The sequence below is a fragment of the Miscanthus floridulus genome, chromosome 8 (genome assembly GCF_019320115.1).
Source record: "Miscanthus floridulus cultivar M001 chromosome 8, ASM1932011v1, whole genome shotgun sequence".
In the NCBI taxonomy this organism is placed as follows: Eukaryota; Viridiplantae; Streptophyta; class Magnoliopsida; order Poales; family Poaceae; genus Miscanthus; species Miscanthus floridulus.
The window spans coordinates 55,115,209-55,124,520 of NC_089587.1; positions in this window are offsets into that span (position 1 = coordinate 55,115,209).

Genomic DNA, 9,312 nt, shown 5'->3' on the forward strand with positions numbered 1-9,312 from the left:
TTGGACGATCGATTGCCGGTGAAAAGAAAAGCACAATCTATGCCTCTCTATTTGTAAAAATGATTGGACCAGGAATTCAAGGTAGAAAGAGTATGGAGGGGTAGATTCAAAGATGGTGCTGGCAAAACTAGAACAAGGACATAAGTGATTATCAACACTTGTCTTCTGGCGTGAGAGCTTAACCCTTTTGCACGAAATGAGGATGAAACATCAATTATGTGTTGGCATGCGTTAGGCGTTAGCCTTTGCGGCGTTACGTTGTGACCCATTAATGAGTAAAATTTAGTGGATTAGTGGTGTGATTGTGGAGGATGACATAAGGAGATCAAAACACTCAAAATGTTAGGACTGAGCTCCTAGTCTTTAGCTAGTGTTCCCACCCTTCTCATTTTATTTGTGATGCATCTCTTCCAGACCATTTCTCCAAATGCTTTACATCTAGCCATTGCCAACTACCTCTATATGCTTGAGATATGTATTTTTCTCATTTAATTCTTGAATATACATAGTGCCTACAGGTATATACACTGGTTGCAGCTCCTAGATGATATATAGGTGACCTAAGCACACCCTTAGCTTGTACAGATTATAGAACATAGTACATAACATTTTGATGCGCGCATATAGGTAGACATGAATTTTATTGGATGCCATCTCAGATACTCCACAGGTATATGTCTAGTTTTCTTATGTGGAAAAATACAACGCACTAGTAGGTGTCTAATATTACGGGTGCGTTTGGTAGAGATCTAGATTCTTGTAGAAATGTTTCGGATCTGAATTCTCTTTAGAAACATTTCGGGTGATGAATTGGAATCACTTTATAAAATAATTTGGCTGTTAGGCTAGATTCTGATTCTCAAATAAATGTTTTTATAGAAAAAATCATATAACTAAAAATATGATTTAAAAAATTCTGAACTTTTTTTGTGGACAAAGAACAACTTAAATACAACTTATTTTAACTTTTGCACTAAAAAATAATTTATTGAAAAAGAACATTACTGCCAAACGGGGCCTACATATTATCTATTTACTGTACCTACCTTGTGTACTACTAATAACCACCATACTCATGATTGTTGGCTAAAGCTGAGCCACCAAACCATAGTAGGGTGCATATACCTCAATTGCAGACACTCAAATTAGTGTATATGTTGCTTGTTTTTTTATAAGTGTCTATGTTGCTTGTTGAGATGGCCGCAGATATGTGCGGATTATTATTTCTGATAAATTTTATTATTTAGGTTTGGTTGGAACTTGCATGCCTGATAAAAGAAATAGCAAGTAGCCAGAAAGAGACATAAGTCACAAAGTACATGTTTCTGTGAAGTGAGCAAACTATACATAGTTAGTCCCACAAATTGGAAAGAATGAATGTTTCCGAATCTATGGTAGTTGAACTGTTTAATCTGTTGTAAGTTTGTTTACAAAATTATTGTTGTGAAATTCAGTTGTTGGAGACAATCCTCTAGAAGCTTTGATGATGGACAACAAAGTAATCAAAGACGACCATGTGAATGTATATGAACTCGAGGGAGGATGATTGTGATATCTGGCTATAGCTGCTGTTTGGGTGCGCTCTGATGACCCAAAATAATTCTGGAAGAATAATATATATATAAGTACACATACCGTGATCAATCTTTTCCCCTTTTTCCTTTTGTATTTGTTCTTGAGCATTTTAATAACACCACATCGATCGTCTTCCCTGTATGCAATCTAATCTAGCGCACCAACTGCCACCTTTCTTTTATTTTTCTTGTTCATTTCATTTTTTTATGATCAATACAAGAAAACACAACAAGTCCACTATATATTCTAGCTAGACCACAAAGACAAAATTAATGCTGTCACCTAATTACATTAAATTAAACCCAAATAAAAAAACAAATCCTCAGGATAGCATACATCGTTTATGTGATTGATTTCTAGCTAGAAAAAAAAGCATACTACTACTGTTCAGAATGAGTTGAGATAGAGAGATCTTGAAGCAAGATCTTCCTTTGGGCAGTGATGTCACATTAACAATAAAGCCCAAAACTTTGGCTACTTGCGGGGACAAGTGTCGATCCCAGCACCTTTACTTGCAGCAGAAAGCAAGCTGCAAACCATGCAGATCAAATCAAAATTACTGATTCATTACTCACTGGGACTACTAGATGTGAGTGCGACCTGTTGCAGCTAACTGCAAGGTAATTACTGATAAGAAACGACGGCACTTAGACACGAGAGAGAGAGAGAGAGTGAGTGTGCAGTTCCCTGTCTTCTTGTTCCAAGGCTATAGGCGCCAAATGCCATCGGTTATTGTCCAGAGGGAGCTGGTGAATCTGTGCTCTACTCACGTCAAATTGTCATCTGAATTTATGCTACCGCCACTAGCCTCTTCTCTCCATCTCCTTCTTATTTCTATCTTTCTTTCTCCTTTTTTCCTTTGTGGCCTTTCTACTTCTTCTTTTTTTCTTGATTGCCTACACTAGCCACGGCTAGCACTAGCAGCAACAGATTTTGTAAAGGCTGCCAAGCTGAGATATGTGGTAGATCAACTGTTTTGTTGCATGGGCTAGCTAGCTTTGCATAACCATGTGCAGGCAATGATGCATCTTAGGACTGAAATCAGCCACCTAGCTCAAAGGTGCAGTGTAGTACAAACCAAATCAGCTGGGGTTACCTTTGCATGACATGGAAAAAGTATGGTGGTACTTGTTCAGTTTTTCCCCAGCAGCTGCCATTCATTATTACATGCTTTCCTCTATGCCTGCTTTGGCCACAATGATCATGATGTGGGCTCACAAAGTTTAGCAGTGACTAAACATAAAGATGGCGTTAATTTTTATGTCTCCGACTGCTCGCTTTACTTAAGCGAAAACTATATCGATCTGAAAGCAAGCAGGTGATAGACTCACACCTTGCTGCCAGGGATTATCGGTCATCGTTGTCTGGAGATCTGTGCAGTGGTTAATTTCTATTTATAATAAGTGAGTACAAATTAAGCAGGAGACCTCCTGAAACTCGGTCTGATGGAGTTGGGTACCATGTGCTGAGCCTGAGATATTGTAGACTAATGAGCTGAAATTCAGATGTGTCATTGCTCTAATTGTAATGTAGCAGTTGTAATCTAGCCTCCATTGGAGGATCTTGCTTGTCTGGAGATGGTTTGTGCTTTGAGCCAGTTTATTGGTTGGGCATGCATACCGTATATGATTTTTAGAAAAGTGCATACCGTATAGTGTCATGACTCATGAGTAGGGGGCAGACTCAACTACTACATTCAGAATCTAGCAAGAGGCAATTGAAAGTACTTGATTTTTTGCATCCATACTCTATCTCTTATATCATGTGATGTTGTTCCAGCATCAACTAACATTTGTTGCCTCAGATATATGCCCAGGAATTTTCATATAATAGCTCTCAACTCAGTTGGCTAGTAGTGTGCTCCACTCGTCCACTGAGCAATTGCTCATGAGTCCTTTTCACATATCAAACATGCAACTTGGGGACCATTGGTTTACATTTCCTGACAGAATAAGAGTGCGGAATGATGGATATACATGATGAACATGGCCTGATGGCGATGCATCAGTGTCGATCTGCTAGCTAAGCTTGCACTTGTGTTAATTCCTCATGATCATCAATCCATCCGGAGGAGCACAAGAATATATGTCATGTCCATGATCTATGTGGACCAACAGAGCAAGATCGGTACCGATCGATATTGATCCCCACGCACTCGATCCAGGTTTGGTTATAATTGCATGCCCTTTATGGACCGCGTGATCCCTACATCCATTGGTCACGCCATCCAATCCTGATGACATTTGGAGAATCCCATGCAATGCGTATGAACTGATCGGCGTTAATGGAAAGCTAGTGTGAGTGCACATATATAGCAGTTGGCTAGCTGCTAATGCTGAAACCTAAGGATCTGATTAATTCCATTCTTCGAAGACCAGCACATGAATTGCATCTGGGAATAGAAGAACATGACAACAATTAGTTCGATCTCACTAATACAGAAGAGAAATGTGTATGTGTTACGCTTGGCATATATTGACTGAGCTTTAGCGCGATTCTTTTTGGATGTTTAGGTTCTCGAAGAACATGGGGGGACAATAATTCCGTGAGAATATAGACTTTCTCTTGGGTTTGTGTAGGAACAATTAAAAGGAGCTAGCGTTGGACCGAAAGCTAGGACCTAGAGACAGATAGCTGGATGGATGGATACTCATGTTTGCTTGTGTGCTAAATGTATTCTAATGTGTGTCTACTAAGCTTGGCCCCCCGTGTTAGCTGGGCATCTTTTCTTTGTTGACACTCCATGAATGCCCTTGATGGAATATAATTAGCTAGTAGCAGCAACTATATATGTGTCCTTTGGTGTGGGGTTGTTGTATAGGCGCCCTAACTAGCTATATGCATATATGCCAAGAAGTATGCATGCATGAAGAAAGGCACATGCTGCCCACCACAAGCACACACACATATGTGCAAGCATCGCAGAACAACACATATATGCAGCAGAACATTGTTAGGTGATAAGATATTATATGTGTACATATAGGGCATCTGAATTCACAAACAACAAAAGGCAGCCCCTATTGTGAAGCAGGGTTTTTTTTTATCGGCCAGAATCCACCGAAATCTCCGATATTTCTGTTCTATCACACAGACGGTCCAAATTCAGCCCCGCCACAATCCCGCACTTATAATGTTTTATTCTTGTTTTTATCTTTGAACAAGTGATGTTTAATAGCTTAGGAATAATTTCAAACCATATTCTCCGAATTTTTTCAAAACAATTTGAATTTTTTTGAATCTGGTCCGATATTTTCGATATATCCTATTTATCCATGACCTCTGTTAAATTTTTATTTACGATAATGAAAACCTTGTTGTGAAGGACCTTTTGGGTTGTGGGGTGCCTGTGTTTTGAGGGAAAGGCCAGGGAATGAAGAGAATTCAACTCATCAACTCCATGTGCTCTCTCAGAGCCAGTCATCCCTCCTTTGTGCAAGAGGAGCAGTAGCTAGCATCCAACAATGAGACAAAGAAAACCTAGCAAAAGGGAGGTAAAGAGGGTAAAAGGGGAGGCTGTTAATTGTTTGTGAGTGGTGAAGGGGAGAGGCCCGGTATATAGCATGAGTCAACTGGATTCTCATGTACATTAATTATAAGAAGGTTGAAGAATTGCTTAGCTAGGACCAGAGAAAGAGGGGCATCATTTCACTACTCATTTTCTTATATGCACATATATGTGTATCTATCTATAATAATTCGTGCACCCTTTGCCTTTTGCAATGAGGAGATAGAGAGAAAGAAAGAAGAAGAGGGAAAGAGGCAGACAGTGGATGATTGATCACCCTTGAGAGATGCTGCCTGCACCCCTCTCTGTCCCTTCCTTTAATTTCTCTCACACAATCAACAGTTCCATTTCCCTGGCTTATTGGCATTGACCAGGAGTGCATGGTAACTCAACTGCTACAAAGCATATCGCTCTAAGATCTACTCCCTCATTTTCAAATTATAAGTTATTTTCACTTTTTCTAAGTATATAGCTTTCGTTATGTACCTAAATATACGCTATGTCATGATGCACAACAAAAACAATAAACTTAGAAGAGCAGAACGACCTATTATTTGAAATGAAGGGGAGTATCTAAGTTGTTATCAGGATCTTTTGCTCGTGCAGCTATGATAAATAGATGGATGACAGTGCCCCAATGAGGTTTGTGAGTATTCACCTGCCATCCACAATTTTTTTAGTATACATAAGGTCCACTCGTGTTTTCGTCCTCGCTTGCCTGTACGACTCCCCCTAACTTCCATTGCGGGACTAACCAACATCCACAAACACAAAGGCTACTACTAATAGAACCCGGATAACTAACAAGCCATGTGGTACGGTATGGTAGAATAAAAGGGCGTGTTGCAGGGGAGTGGGCACGACACGGTGATCGATCTACGATGCCCACCAGATCTTGTTCTTGTGATCTGCACTTGCCTCCATTGGCCCAAATAAAACGCCACTGTGTGGACAAGCCAGCCACCACCATTAGGGGCCTCAATCATCAGATTATCCTTTTAACTAGCTGTTGCACGATCGATTAGCTACTCCGATCGCTGTAGTAGTAGTACTAGTACATCCTGCACACTCATGCTCAGCTCAGAGACATGCGTGCATCAAACTGCGGCGCATGCCAGCTTGAGTGGCACGCACTCAGGGCACAGCCTGGGCCTCGCATGCATACTCATCACCCTGCTTTCTCATATATTGAGTTTGTTATTTGCTGGTTTGCATATATAATGCGATCACTCTGCCTCTTCCAAAATAGAGACACTCGTTACAGCCTGCTGATTTTGACTAGTACATTTGTGAGCTTAGTTCGGCATGCGTGATTTCTGGAAGAAAAATTATCCACAGAAATATCTTTGTTGAATTGTTTATTGCAGTGTAAATGTTAAATTAACACTTGTTTAAATGGATGGATCACGAGCTTCACTGATTCAACCATGTACCCTAGCGACGAGCTCTATATACTTAGACGTTGAGCGTGATACATAAGACATGGTGGCAAGGTTTATCAAAATTATTCAAAACCCCGCTTGTCTGGGATGGACCTGTTAGGGCGAGCGGCGGTTATGAGCTGCCCTAGGTCCTTATTAGGACATCACAATCCGTTGCTATTGACAACGAAGAATGATAAACACAAACTAAGGTAGAGAGAAATGGTAGATTTAAAATAGTAGTAAAGTTTTTAGATAAAGTAGAAGTAGTAGATGTATTTATTTTATTATGTGTTGTCAATCGGCCAGTATTTCCCAACTTGCTTAGTGTCATCATCTTGAAGGTCTATATTGATGACATAGTTGTTAAATCGGCTGGTTTGAACTCTCATCTGGGCATTTGCGTCTTGCTTTTGAAACATTGTGTTAGTATGGTTTAAAGATGAATCTACTTAAATGTGCAGCAAACGTCTAGGCACAATATGGAGTTTGATTCCTAAACAAATAAAAACATGTGACATGATTGCAAATAAATCTGTAAACCGCAAAGTCATCTAGGTAACCATTCAACAAGTTGAAAGTTCAGTTGCAATGTATGTTCGCTAATGAATATCTAAATGTATGTCTACATCGAAAACTTAGTTCCCTTCGAAGGAAGAACTAGCATATCATCAATTAATGTCATGAAATTGTGGGTAAACAATAGGATAATGTATGTTCAACCCGATGAGCACATGTACTTTGGTACCCTCACCAACCGAGAAGCGCAGCTGTAGGCACCACTAAGCCCCCCATCGGGTGGCACTCGGTTAGATGGTCCAGCTCAGGGACTACATCCAAGTAGGACGAACGCTCGTGGCCCCAAACTCGGGGGTGTCAAGGCCCACTGCCTAGTCGGGAAGATCCCTAAGTGAACACGTGGCAGCTCGAGCTGATGATGATCGGCCAAGTTATGGACCAAGCGACATCCCGACCTCTGATCGACCTTGGCGTCTGGGGGTGCGTGGGTAGAGGGGTTCGATTGGTTCTAGGTACACGTATGTAGGGGTCCTATGAGGGGCCCGCCCATACGGGTGTGGGATGGAGTATGATTTCTTCTGGTGCAAGCCAAAATGATAGCACGGTCCTCGCGATGCATGCACTCACGCTCTTTGTACTATGGATGTACAGGGGCACGACTGCACATGGCGTGGGATTCTAGGACCTATGAAGGTCTTATGTAGAATAGGAAGACAAGAAGGGTCTCGCCAGCTACTATAAAGGCCCTATTCTACCAACTCCAGCGTGGGCACAATTGTCCACATAGCTTCCCACATGATTGACGCTCTCCATGACAATAGCAAAATGGCGACAGTGGCAAGGATCAGACGCCACGATGCATGCCCAAGGGGCCTCCTAAAGACCACCTCCTGATATATATAGGACACCCTCTATCTTTCTTCCTCTCTCTTGTAACCTTGCCACTCAGCTATATAAGGGGTAGCAGGGGTTCCCTTTATTCTTCTTTGACACCTAGCACTCTAGGCTACCTAAGTCTCCTTCGACTAATAGGCTTAGACACCTCTTCACTACTCTCAACACTCTTACCCAGTAGCGGACCCAGAACTTTATATAAGCTCGGGCGAGTCTAATGGCGAAGTATGAGATTATGCTTAATCTCTTAACTATATAGGCAAAACAATGATTTTATATAGGAGAATTAGCGCCATGAGCCCGGGCGGCAGCCTAGGGTCATCGCCAGACCCTGGGTCCGCCAGTGCTCTCATCCGTTTGTAACCCCTACTATAGACTTGAGCGCTTGGGCTTAGGAATGCGATGGACACCATCCAACTGGATGTAGGGCTCTTGCCCAAACTAGTATAAATCTTGAGTCACGAGTGCTAAGCCATCTGAACAAAACGCGTGAATACAAATTTACTAGTCGGCGGTACAAAACACCGACACCATCTCTACTAAATTTCAAGTCTAAATTAAATTGTTCCACTAACCTTGAACCATCAATGTCCAAATAAATAGTAAACCCTACCCCCTTTCTAACTACCTATGTACCATTAGTCCCTAATCAAGCTATCAATTCAACTAACAAAACATTAAGAATTTTCAAATTAAAAACAACAAATTCTCAGGAAATAGCTGCCAACAAATTTTTTAACCCTTGATATATCTTCATGCATATATCTAGATCTAGTTCAACATCCAAAATGAATTTATTAAAAAAATAACTAGTAAACCATAAAAATCATGACATCTAGGCTAAAAGCATCAAGGTCCATAATTCAATTTTTGTGATTAATTATGACACAAGCATTGTGACTAACATGTGTTTTCACAGCAGCATTACTGTCGGTGTTTTGAGTAAACACCAACGAGTAAATTTGTATTATTGCGCGTCTGGCCTGGATGGTGTGCTAAGAAGACACAAGGTTTATACTGGTTTGGGCAGAATGTTCCTACGTCTAATTCGTGGCTGCTACTCATGTTATTAGCACTGAAAAGTTCGTAGTAGGGGTTACAAATGGGCGAGAGAGGGATAGGTCCCAAGTCTCTGATGGAAAGATCAAATGGGTACCGAGAGCTCGGTTGCTGCTCAGTTATGTGCTCGAGGTTCAAGGCTAGTGGTTTTGCTGTGATATGGTGCGATATGCGATGCGGTAAATCGATGCCCCTTAGTGGGGTGCCCTACTTTCCCTTTTATAGGCCAAGGGAGAGCATGAGTTACAGATGGGTGAACAAAGGAAAATGAGAGGCAAAGGAAGTCCTTTAGGGTCACCGGGTCTTCCTTTTCCTCCATGCGGGCCCCGCTGACAT